At 38.1% G+C, this 14,084-nt stretch overlaps 1 long non-coding RNA gene across 1 annotated transcript; it reads left to right on the top strand.

Moving 5' to 3' along the window:
• The first annotated feature begins 378 nt into the window (after positions 1-378).
• On the top strand, positions 379-13,733 carry LOC125377428. Its single transcript, XR_007219585.1, has 4 exons — positions 379-430; positions 7,201-7,256; positions 10,212-10,277; positions 11,489-13,733. It is a non-coding gene; the product is annotated as an uncharacterized LOC125377428 (long non-coding RNA).
• Positions 13,734-14,084: the final 351 nt, after the last annotated feature.

The raw sequence follows: 14,084 nt of genomic DNA, 5'->3' as shown, positions 1-14,084 counted from the left end.
TTGTATACATTTCTAGATTATTTTTTTCCATAAAACAAATATATTCCACAGTCTGGTGCAGGCCGTAGGATAACGTTGGTCGTTGTTTAACGCCGCACTCAGCAATATTCCAGCTATATGACGGCGGTCTGTAAAAAAATCGAGTCTGGACCAGACAATCCAGTGATTAATATCATGAGCATCGATCCACGCAATTGGGATCGATGACATGCATCAACCAAGTCAGCGAACCTGACCACCCGATCCCGTTAGTCGCCTTTTACGACAAGCATAGTCGCCTTTTACGGCAAGTATGGGTTGCTGAAGACCTTTTCTACCCTGGATCTTCACGGGTCCGTAGGATAACGTAAAATCATGAGTTGTCTCCCTTCCAATAACGAAAGTAGATCTTTATACCGACCAGGAAGAGGACGTGTTTGCAGTTCGCGCTGTAAGTATGCACCAATTCTATCATTTAACTACCGAGTATCGTAGTTAGACAGGAAACTATATTGCGATTGCAACTCAATAGTTGTAGATGGGTCACATTGGGTGTGGAAGGTATGGACAGGTGTTTGGATCGGAGGACAGGTGGAATGTTGTCAAAACGGTTGTTGACGCAGTGTTTTAAAATGTCAATCTGAAAACGTATGGCCGCATACAGTCTCTCTAAGACAACGCCCTGGTAAGAAGACTACGGTGAGTACTAAATTTACGTCAACAATGCAGTTTACCGGGCGCAGCTTCAGAATCTGCCAACAGCTCAATTTCCCCGCTACCGCTGTCTCGCTATACCCTCACCGTGGCTCACGCTCAAATGCACAAGATATATGCTGCTCACACCAAGTGTCAGTATACTAAATAAAAAGGAAAAGGGTGTAACGAGGCCAACTTACTAAGTTCGTTTGATTGACTCGGAATAGAAAAATCACGATATTTTAAGCTTCTGGACACTAGCACTGCTTCGATTTTCTTCATCCAAAGACGTATATAAATATGTAGCTACGTCTTTGCTTCATCTATGCCTCAATGTGTAGCTAAATGTATTGGCTTGAAATGATAGTATAGTTTCAAAGGGGTATTTACTATGGATTCGTCCTTGAACAAACTTAGTGAGTTGGCCTGGTTGCATCCCTTTCCTTTTATATAGTATACTGTCACTGGGTGTGACCATGTATCTTGTAGCTGCTATTCCTTGCGTTACAGGCCCCTGTGTATCCACCACCCCCTTTCGATGATTCACTCCCAAATGTCCGACGACCCATTCATGCAACAGACCAGTCAAGTGTGACCGGTGTCTGCCTGATCTTACCTACTTATTACTGAGCTGCTCGAACACATTATTCGATACAGTAGATTCGAGTAGTTTCTTCAATGATAAAGAATATAGGAAACTATTGAGAGATTAATAAAAAACTTTTAACTGTTGAGTTTGTTTTGCATTTTTCATTAAATACAATGTTATTTAGAAAAAGAACACATTAAATTAGATTAAACTTCTCCATAACCTGAGTATAATCTCACATGTACTATTCGTACCGTACTATATTCCATGAAGTCTAAGCCAGTAAGGTATCATTCGGTTCCCTTTTTGTCATTTCTCTCTTGATGGTCTTCCGATGTATCTCATATCATTTCCACCTGTGAGAGTCTCACTCACTTATCTCATCATCATGTCAACTCCTCGTCCATCAACAACCATTAAAGCTCCCCCGATCTCCACAGTACAGCTCAATACTTCACTACAGCCTACAAAGCAATAAACAAGAAGCAACCAATCTCACAAACAGTCTTCATAACATTCAAATACACAACACTACCCATACACAGTACCTTGGGTGGCCTATATTATAAAATTCATCCCTTCAGGTAAAATCCCATTCAAGGCCAACACTGCAACTCTTTCAAACATGCCTCCTCACAATGTAAAAATATCCCACTGTGCCCCAAATATGGCTATGAAAACCATAAAATACAAGGATGCAAATGGGCCGCCTTTGTATAAATTGCCACTCTGAAGGACACACAACAAATCAAAACACATGCCCAATTAAACAACAATACATACTTAAACTAACAGAAACACTAAACAATCAGACCTACCAAACCTCGCAACCATCCAAATATAGAATATTAGCTCAGAAGATGAATTCAATCCACTTACAGACCAAACACTTGACTCTACAATCCATCTCCTCCACCCCTACCACAGCTGACATTCACCCCACAAACCCACCCCATACAAACCAATCAAACCAATCAAATTATATACATGTATATATATCCCGAAAGATAGACCCTGCCCAACTAAGAACCCGGCACTTCAAATTAAAATACAAGAACTACTTCTACAACTCTACAACCAAATATGGACTGCAGGCACCACACCTACAGCATGGAAACATGCCAAAGTAGTACCAATCCTGACACTGGGGAAACTCCAAAATGAGCCCCACTCATACCACCCCATTTCTCCCACTTCTCACATCTGCAAAATCATGGAATCTATAATTAATAGCAGACATTTCACAAACATATCTAATAAACCCTGACCAGAGTAGCTTCACTCCAAACTTTAGACCATATTTTACATTTGGAACAAGACATTAGAAAAGCATAAGCACAAAAACAATACACTTTGGCCATTTTCATAGATTTTTTAAAAGCTTTAAACATGGTTTGGCACAAGGGCCTTATAAAAAAACTAGAAAATAAAGCCATTAATGGGCAGATCCTAAATTTCATTCACTCTTTTCTAACTGACAGAAACATAACAGTAAAATCATATGACACATTATCAGATACACAACCATTACAAAATGGCACCCCAAAAGGCAGCATCCTGTCACCGACTTTGTTTAATTTCATGATCTATGACATATTTCCAAATTCCATTCAAAATAATATATCATCAGCAGAAACTACAGATGACATTTCCCTCTGGACCTCCTCCAGCTCAATAACACAGGTACAATGTGACTTAAATAGCATTACAAAATCGTCTGACAAGTGGGGATGCCAAATCAAAACTAAAAATATAATTGGCATACGCTTAAAAAACCATTTAGACAAATTATACACCAAAACTACACTAATGAAGAAATTACTTTCCAAAAAGAAGCAAAAAAAGTTACATTTGACCAACATCTAACATGGATCTCAGCTGAGATCGCGATCTTAAATCCAAGTCACCTTACAATCAGGCTAAGATCGGTTTGTGCAAGTGGAATAGGACAATTGTATGGTGATTGTAAAGTTGATTGTAGTTGCCTAAGATCGATTGTTATACTTGCCATCTCAGCAGCTCTACATCAAATCAAAAATCTAAATCAATCCAATTTTCTTATTATTTCAGAAATTGGCCCAATTAAAACAATTTCTAAACAAATATTAAAAAACTTGACCTGATTTAATAAAAAACATCATTCACCCAATTTCATAACTTAAATCAGCTCACAAAACAATGAGTGGGAATGACAAAGCAGACATAGCAACCCATCACCTAAACTTAACTTTAATACATCCAAGACCGCAATAAAATCTAAAAGCAAACACAACATCAAAATTCAAAATTTTAAAACCCTGATTCAAAATTCTAACTCCAACTGGAACAAAACACTATTTACTAAACATATAAATAAATGCCACAACTTTAACCATTCGAACCTCTGATAAATTAATTTTTAGTATCATTAGTGGTAACACAATACTAAATTACATTCTCTTCAGAGATCTTACCTGACGATCTAAATCATGCTTTCTACAGCACCCTTCACTCCCAACCTTATCACTCTATCCCCTCTCACTATATGTCTCTACCTTTCAGCCCCAACAATCCCACTACAGTCTACAACACAATAATACAATTCATACTCAATGCTAAACTCACAGCAAATTTTTATAACATCCCAAACAAACGCCGCCTTTATAGATTTGTAGCCGGGTGGTGGTGCTAACTCTGAATGAGTTATAGCCACATAAGTACCACCCACTTATAACCCCCTTAGATTCATTCTATACATATATATACATGTTCATCTATTATCACCATCACTTCATTCTGTGTTCATTATATGTTCATTATATGTTGTCCTTGTCTGCAGTTGAATGTCAGCCAACTAACACCAACCTGATACCCTTCTGCAGCCTCTGTAATTTCTCCAGCTTCACCTGGACTTCCCCCTATCTGTTTTTAGATATGTCCACCACTTTATGTGACTGAAGCATCTTGACTTCCTTTAATACCTGTCAGATGCTACCTTTCTTTTGATTGGCCCTTTGGTCCACTTCTTTAACTTCCTTTCTCACCTGCCCTCCTCATGCATTCTGCATGAACTCTTTATGGAGGGAGGACTCTTGTTTACAGGTGAGAAACATTTCAATATTCTTATCTCTTTCCATCCTGCTTTGGAAACAAATATATTCATAGAAAGGGTATCACAGCTTTTCATTAAAGTAAAATATATTTAATTGCATTATTATTTAATTTGTCATATCTAAATATTTGCCAGCTCACACATTTTGTGTTACATTAATTGAGCACATGGTCTTCAACCATGTGCTTCAACCATGTGCTACCCAACATATCCTTATAAATTAATCTGTTTCCTTTTGGCTTAAATTAAATTCTAACAATTCTGCATGAACTCTTTATGGAGGGAGGACTCTTGTTTACAGCTTCCCTCCCACCATCTACTACACCAGAATAAATATCATCATCATCTTCAAGAACTGCCTCATGTTTTGACTAGCAGCCCAGTGGCTGGACACATTACACCACGCCCGGCTACAAAATGGCGCCCAACGTGGGGCGCCAATGTAACAGCCATAAAATTTCCGAGTCCCGTGATGGGATTCGAACCACGGACCTTCTGATCACAGGTCGGACGCCTTGTCCACATGACCAAAGAGGTTAACCCCGTCAGCAAGCTGACAAGGTAAGGATGTCATCTGTGGGATGACTCCACGCCCTGCTACAGATTCATGAATGTAAACAAACTTTTATAAGTGCTAATAGTGAAATAAGTTAAAGTTGAATAAATATATCCTGTAAATAATTTTAAAACTGTGATTTCTGGTGAATACTTCAAAATGTGTGTTTTCTGGTATGATGTGATGATTAAAAGTGCATAATAAGCCTCACATGTAGTCTGTAAATTCCTAAAAATGTGTGTTTTCTGGTCTGTTGAAAGGTAAACAGGTAACTACTGGGTATTGCTTGACTAACCAACCTTGACTAATCCTGGTATAAGCTGTCTGACAAATGGGAGGTTTGACAATTGGGAGGTTACCTTTCCGATCTTAGGGAGCTGCGGAGTAGGCGGTCAGATCCAATGGGTTCTTATGGTTGTTTGGGGGCAGTTGGGTAGCCTAGTGGTTAAAGCGTTCACTCATCACGCCGGAGACCCAGGTTTGATTCCTGACATTGGTACAATGTGTAAGCCAATTTTTGGTGTCCCCTGCTGTGATATTGTTGGAATATTGCTAAATGTGGCATAAAACCATACTCACTCACTCACTTCAATGGTTGTTGGGATGAGATGGTGTCGCACTAGGTCGTTAATTCGAAATTCAAATTTGCATTTTGCAGCTAACGTCACTACTATCGGGTAAAACCACTTCTGTCAGACATGCAAAAATTCTTCGAGGCACGCTTATGTGTTTGTTATCCCCCCGGCATATAATGCAGGGGGATATAGTGATCAGCCAGTCTGTCCGTCCGTCTGTCCGTCTGTCTGTCCATAATCATTTCCTTTTCCAGGGCAGAACTCGAAAACCATGAACTGTATTTGATCAAAACTTGGCAAATCTATCAGTCACATGCTATTTTTTAAATTTTTATGGAAAGAAGTTGGACATAGACTCCATTGAGGATGGGGTTCGTTTCGTTTAGGAATTTTAGAAATTTTTATTTTTTACGTTTCCATGGCAACAAGTTGGACTTAGGTTCCATAACTGGTGCCATTTGATATCAATTAAGGTGTTTTAGAAATGTTTATTTTAGAATTTCCATTGCAACTATTTTGACATGGGCTAAGAGAAATGTTGGGTCAGTTACCTGGTTTGGGACCATAAGGTGTTAAAATGGGTGGGGGATATAGATGACTTCCTTGACAAGATGACTTGTTTATTATTGTTTCTTGTAATTTGTCATTTGTTTGCATAAAAAAAACCACAGAAACACACTTGTTTTACTTTCCATTTCATATGGATGCGACCATGGTGGATCTTGTGTGGGTAAACAATGTATGCTTCTTCAAGAACATTCAACTCTTGACTCATTACATACAGAGTTGCACATTTACTTGTGGTTACTTTACAGACAGCTGGCAGGGATGATATGTCATCTTTCTTATGACTTGTTGGTATGGGCCCACAGTCTGCTGATGACAGACTGAGGCACATGCAGCGTTTGGGCAACAATATTCTGACGTGTGCCACCTGCAACATGCCTATGGCACGTAAACGTTCAGCACGTCGCATGATCAGTGATGTTGCTTCCTCAATGAAATGTGTTTAATCAAGTGTCTTTGAACCTCACAACCAAGTCTGAGTGACTATACCACCCCTTGCATGTTGTCCGAGGTTAGTGCTTCATGACTGTCCCAGTGTTGTGTTTAGGAGCTTGATTTCATCGGAAATATTCTCGCTACTGCCAGACATTGGTGTATTTTCCTGTAGTTTCACCTCAAAACAAAATATCCCCTACTTCTTGTGCATAGTATATTTACTTTCTACCATACAATACTTCTGTTAATGCAATCATATGTCCTTTTAGTGAGTCATTGTTTTGTGAGTTTGGTTTAACGGCGCTTTTGACAGTATTACAGTCATATCACGGCGTGTCAGCTTAATGTGGGAGGAAAGCCCGAAGTGATGCAGGTCTTAGACGTTTACCACTTCGGTGAAACCCACGAGCTCGGGCATGGTGCTGACAAACCTAGAAACATAATCGGGGCGAACCGGGATTCGAACCGGGATTCGAACCCACAATCATAGGTATCTGGCGTGCCCAAGGGACGCAACTCTGCACAGCGAATCGCGGCGCCTTAGATGACTGGGCAACCCATGCCCCCATGCCCCCACCCCCTCCTCCCCCCCCACCCCCTCCTCCCCCCACCCCACCCCTTATCCAGCTCCCCACCCCATCACAACAGGAATAGGTACAATAACAAACTATATATTAACAAATAAAAGATATAAAGTTCTTTTTTGTTTTAGATAGTCTGCCAAGGATTTTGAGATGCTGAAGTACAGTCTGCTTGTTATAATCCTTGGTGAGTTTCATGTTGTCCATCAGTATTCTGTTTGAAACACTAATCTTTAGTTATTAAAACATATTTTTTAGTTACTTAAATCCTACCAGAAATCAAAAGAAAAAAAACAATCTCGGGTAAACAAAACAAAACAAATATTGAATGGATATACCGTATTCGACGTAATAAGCGCCCAGGGCGCTCTCAAAATTAGTAGTAGGAGGCTCTTATTAGAACATTATGTTGGTGGAAAAAAAACAGAGTTGAAAGATAAATTTTGTGGTTTATAGTGACAGCCTGAAATGTTTATGTACGACAGATACATTTTTCCAGAATTTAATTGTTCATAATTAAGGGTGCACATAATACACGAGTGTGTATTATACGCTAATAAATAAGTCTTGTGTACATTGATAAATAAGTCTTGTGTACATTGATCTATCGGAAGGATTGCTAATTGGGATTGTTCACTAGCCAATATATCAGCATATTTATATCGCCGTGGGCGCTTACCAGAGCAGGGCGCTTATTACGTCGAATACGGTACCTACATCTCTTTCTCCATAATAATATACAAATTTCAATTCACTAACAATCAAATTTTAGATGATATTATCCTAGCTGGAAGCAACTGTGGAAGCGTTTTCATGAACGTACCCTCCAGCAAGAATGGTCACCGTGCGAGAATTACAAATATTTATCTATTTCTAGTGGCCAAACCGCAAGTTTAATTTAGAGTTTATACCATGCCATGAATTGTCTCAAAATTGGAAATGTGACTTAATCATTCAAAAGTAACTCATAAACATTGTGAATGGCAACAGTCTTTTCAACTTCTGGTTACTCGTCAACATTTTCTGGCTGCTGCACATGGCAAACACACTGCCTTCGGCGGGAAATGAATTACTGTTACTAATTGAACAAAAGTGTGAACCTGGAACAATAGTCATTTTTCACTGAACATATGATGAATTGTCACTACTAATCTATTGAAAATTCAACAATATTTCCTTCGATATTGTACTGTACGCACTTCAAACAGAAATAGACAGCAAAACTGACGAAATCCCTGTGTATCATAAAATATCATTCTAGATTGTAAATAATATATTTTTGCCAGCAAACTGTAACACCATTTACATAATGCACTATTCGGAATATCTTATCACTTTGAATATATATAGGATTTAAACACATATTATCGAAGACCGAGAAATTTCATAATGGCAGATTGTTGTCTCCCGCCTGCTAATATAATGAACACCTGATCGTAGTATACAAATATCTGTTAAACTGTTAATTATATTTGTACTCGTGAATAATTCCTTCTAAAGTTGACAATGAACAGAAATAATTAAATAATAATTTAATTAGTCTAATATTTCAGTTGTCAGTGCTCATTATCCAATAATATACACTTCTTTTAAAACTTGCAGTGGAATAATTAAGTGTTTGTATGCAAGGATATATCTATATCATCTAGAAACATTAATTGCAACATAATTTGAGTCACAAATATCGAAAATCAAATATAGTTTCCACTGAATACAAAGTATCTCTGATAATTATCGGGGCGGTCGGGTAGCCTAGTGGTTAAAGCGTTCGCTCGTCACGCCGAAGACCCGGGTTCGATTCCCGACATGGGTACAATGTGTGAAGCCCATTTCTGGTGTCCCCCGCAGTGATATTGCTGGAATATTGCTAAAAGCGGCGTAAAACCATACTCACTCACTCACTCTGATAATTATCAAAATTTCATCACATTCCAAACAAGCTTGTAACTTTTGGACCAGGGGAGATTTTTTCTCTCATAGGCAAAAAATTCCAGGATGATCCCTGCTACCAAAATCAACAAAGTCTTGAGTCCACACTAGGTCTTCGATGTTTTTTCCATTAAAAATGGCTCCCCCCTCACAATTTGTCATTTCTCTGCATTCTGACAGCTGCATAAATCTGATATATTTTGAAGAGTCTTGGCAAATACGTTCTCAAATATCATTTTGAACTATATTGTCATTTTATATTTAATTACATTAAATTGAGTGCATAATGTACAAATTTCCTGCGAAAAAATAAGGTGATTATTTCATGATCCAGTGTGTTGAAATTACTTTCATTGGTATCAAACAGTGATTGTGAGAATCAACATGTTCCATTGTTGGTATCAATGGATTCGAGCACAGGACCATGTAACTAATAATGACAACCAAAAAACTCACAGATGAGGCCAAAAGCCTTCGGCTTCGTGTACGATTTTTTTTCCAATTTTTTTTTCTGTTATTATTGTCAGTTGCATGGTCCTGTGATTCGAGTCAGTCATCTACCATAATTTTTAACGCCAAAGGAGTAAAAACTGGACAGTGAGTTAGCCCTTCTAATAAGGGTTGTTCACTAAAAGAAAACATTGTTATCGTTGTTTTCCAACAATTTGTCGAACAGCATGGAGAAGAAAGCATGGGAGGACATTTCCCAGAGGTGAGTGAATCAATGGAATTTTGTGTGTGTGTGTGTGTGTGTGTGTGTGTGTGTGTGTGTGTGTGTGTGTGTGTGTGTGTGTGTGTGTGTGTGTGTGTGTGTGTGTGTGTGTGTGTGTGTGTGTGTGTGAAGAAATATGTAAATAATGATCACATAATACATTGATGTTTTGTGTTTAATATTGAAGGAAGAGTAACACATTATGACAGTGACTGTTGTATCTGTAGCTTATCTCACCAACCTGTCAACACAGTGTTATTTCAGCAGCCTGTTTTTTGTAATAACTTGATGTGAAGGGTATATATCTATATAACCTGCAACTAGCGCTGCAGTTATAAGGGCAGCCATTTTTTTCTATCCGTATTTTAGACGAGACATTCTCTAGATATGTTGCTGGGATTTGGAGTTCGGTTACTTTTTCCGAAGTAATAACTTATATGAAAGAACCAAAATCGACTCGCTTCATTGGGCATTTATAAAAGTTCACTGATATTGTTTCAGCATTATTGCAAACAGTGGTGTCAAGAGACTGACCAAAGATGTTGAGAAGAAGTGGATGGACTACAAGTATGTGTATACACACAGAAATATTGTGAACATGATATTATTTATGTAAACAAATACTTATTGCATGTAAAATAACATGTCCTGGCACTATATATGTTGAGGGAAACCCTCATATTAGACTGTTAATATATAGAGAGAAGTTATTTATAATGGTACAAAACATTTTTGGAGATCAGTCAAGGTATGTTTGCTTATTTCCACATTGTATTCCATCGGGAGTCAGACATGGTAAGAAGAAGCAGAAAGGTGGAGGGAGAGAGGCAACAAACACTGGTGTAGGGGGGGGGGGCTCCACCATCCAGCCTTCCTGAAATGGAACAGCAGGTGAGCCTTCATTGTATTTATTCAATCATGCATTTCATGAATGTTCTATGATTGTTTAACGACCAGCTTCCTCGTTTTTTTTGTACAAGTGATTGTAATTGATATTGAATTGTTACTTAACAGTTTATATGAAAAAGTCTTAATAGAGCAGTTAGATTGTGATTATAACAAGTCTTCATTGGACCAATAAGTATTTAGGTAAAGAACTTATTGCTTCTTAGGAATTTTGCAATAATAGGAATATTGATTTCACACCTTCCTGCTTAATTCAAGGTTGTGAGTGTGGCTTTGAAAGCGAAGAATGGGATTGTAAGTTGTGTGATAGGTAGTGTGAATGGTTGTATGTGCAGTTGTTTACTAAACAGGTCTCATAGTTTATGTTAATGACTATATCTCTGACAGTGTGATGTCAGCAGATAATATTCCTCAAGGTCATTACCATATACATAATGGAAATACCGGTACTGCACAATACGTTATGTTTAAAGGATTCTGGGTGTGGAGAGATTTACAACTGATAGTTTATTGTAAGTATACCTTCCACAACATAACACGAAATCATGTATACAATATCACAGGACTTAGAAATATAGTTCATAACTTCTTTATTTAACTCAGAATTTCGTATTCATGTGGTTATGTTTTAAAGACAACATTCATAAGTCTCAGTTAAATGATTTGTTTCTTTAATACAGTTGATGCAGTTTCACACTTGAAGGCCACAAACACTCTCAGTGGTGTATACAGCAATACATCACATTGGAAAGTTGTAAAAAAGTGTAATTTACTGAAGAAACCCTGATTTTTGTTTTGATAAAGTTTGTATACAGATGGATGATATAACTGTTGCTGTGAGACTTGTGTCATGTCATGAAACTTTCTTTCAGACAAGGATACCATTGTTGACATAGAGAGGGAGACACTGAAAGTCCTAAAGGATCTTCTTGAGGTCCAAAAAAACAGACTCCACTTGGAAGAACAGAAACGGGCCAACATCATTTCACTGGAAGCTGGCCGCTCTGGCTGACTCAATGTGTCACCAATTATTCAGTTCATATAAACTTTGTGTCATTTTCAAAAATAAAACAATTCAGACAGTAAATGTAGCTTCTGCTTTCATTGATGATCGGTTACTAAAAGACATAATAATCTTTATCACACAATCATTAAGAGAAACAGTAGTAGTATTATCTTAAAGTATCATATCTTAATGTCATCAGCACCTTACTAATGTCTCAAATATTGATAAATGTTGTATGTCAGTGAGTAAAATAAGTGATGTACATGCCGTGACCTGGACTTAAGGAGTCCAAAACCCTCTCCACGGTATGATGTGTTCTACAGTGTGCAGTGTTGTAGTGTTCCTCAGACGGTGTTGTAGGGTTCACTATTGGTGTAAGTGTAGGCAAGGATTATATCCTACCTAAATATTATCCTGGGGGAAGTTTTACTCTAGAGTATAGTATCCTACCTTAGTGCCACACTGGTATAGGTTCAAATTCACTAGGGAGAATTATCCTGACGCAAGAGAATTTCATCCCCGGCAGAAAAAATAGGGGCGGATAGGATTGACTCTTACATAGCAGCAATGGGCGACATGATTATCTGATTGAAAAAGTGTCAATGCGTTAAACATACTGACCATGCCACTAAAAATTGAAAAACAACTTAAAATGTCCCAATTTCAAAGGTTATTCCATTTTGTGACAATTTTAATGGTGTCAGCTTACATTGTGAAATTTTGTATTTCCGTATACGACGCTATAAGCGCTCCGCTCTAATAAGTGCCCACGGCGACATTTGCTAAGATATTGGCTAGTGAAAAATCCCAATTAGCAACCCTTCCGATTGATCAATGTACAAAAGACTTATTTATTCGGGTATAATACGCACTCTTGTGTTATATCAGCCATGCATTCATTAATGAATGTTAAAGTTATTTAATCTATGTCTGTGTGTGATCATCCAACTGGTTGTTTACAGTTTCCTTTTTTCATTCTGTATTCAGTAGTGAGCATTGCTGTAAAACAATCGTCCTTTATCACAATGGAAATTCTTTCGGTAATAGAAACCTGTTTTGGACCTCATGACAAAACCAATATCGTGCCTCAGGTAATGATTTTGTTTAATATCAATGAGTAGGTGGTATTACATATTGATGACTTGAGAGTTACCTCCCTTACTGTACGCACTTGTGTATTACGTCACTGTTGTTGTCTGATGGTGTTCTTGAAACTAAGAAGTAAATCCATTGACCAACCACTTCTATCTGTTATGACTTGATAGTAGTGACGTCTGGTAACATCAAGCTCTTAACAGGTGACAGTACTAGTCATTCTCAAGGTCATTAATGGCGTAATCAAGGTGTCTATCCTTCGATGTTTCACTTACTAATTTTGTTATTACATGTGAACAACTAATTTATTTTACTGTTAAATAAGGATGTTGCTGGGAGTTGTTAAAGTCTGTGCAGTGTGATGTACTTTAGTTCTGAGTCACAGATAGCTTGAACATTTATGGCACAGAAGCCCTTCCTGCAAACGTCTTCATCTTCGGGGGGTCACACACTAGGTATGAGGTGCCATCTATACAACCAAGCGCTATTGGAAATCTACTAATGTTATAAAATGCTTCCTCTGTAACTCGTTAGTCGGATGTTGTCTTTGGGAACAAAATCAGTTTTAGTTGTTTGACAATGGCTTCATTTGTACGGGTAAACACCCGTGACACAGTGGACTGGGATACCCCATGCAAGTCTGCTAGTTCAGTGAAGAACGACCCCTGACCATAAAATCTGAGGGCAAGCAAAACCTGTGTTTCCGGGGACAATGCATGGGAAAGCTCTGTTTGGGAAGCAAGATATGGTTTTAGTGTTTGTAAGCAAATATTGCATGATGTGGTAACCGGTAGGGCTGGATAATGCTGTCTTCGTCCAGTGTTGTCAGGTACCCTAGTTCGGTCTCTTGGTTGTGACCGTTTTGATTTTTCTTCATATAAGCCAAGCAACAAATATGAAGGCAACTGATTCTAAAGTTACGACAGAAATGTTTGATTTACGATAGGTACTAGCCACTCATAACTTTTCTCTTAATTTTAAGAGATATTTTCTCGATAGCCTTGTGGATTGCCTAATTATTTATTATCACTGTCTATATTGACATTTCAAACTGTTGACTACATATCTAGGTGAGCTACAGTGCAGTGACACTCTGGGTTGCAGCTATTTTCAGTGTTCTCAGTGGACTCATGCTGAATGTAAAAATCCTTAATAGCACAATAAATGATAAGAAAGTGCCAATAGTGTAAGTAACATTGATTATTTCTCTGTTCCAGCAATCCATGGAAATGGTGATGAATGTCCCTCTGGTAAATATGGTTTAAACTGTGATAGGAACTGCAACCATAACTGTGCCAAATTTGGGGCACAATCAGTCCACTGTCACAAACTGACTGGAAAGTGTTCGGAAGGATGCAAGACAGGCT

The sequence above is a fragment of the Haliotis rufescens genome, unplaced genomic scaffold (assembly GCF_023055435.1).
Source record: "Haliotis rufescens isolate VD_foot unplaced genomic scaffold, xgHalRufe1.0.p SCAF_9, whole genome shotgun sequence".
Taxonomy (NCBI): domain Eukaryota; kingdom Metazoa; phylum Mollusca; class Gastropoda; order Lepetellida; family Haliotidae; genus Haliotis; species Haliotis rufescens.
This window is presented reverse-complemented; position numbering and strand designations above follow the sequence as displayed.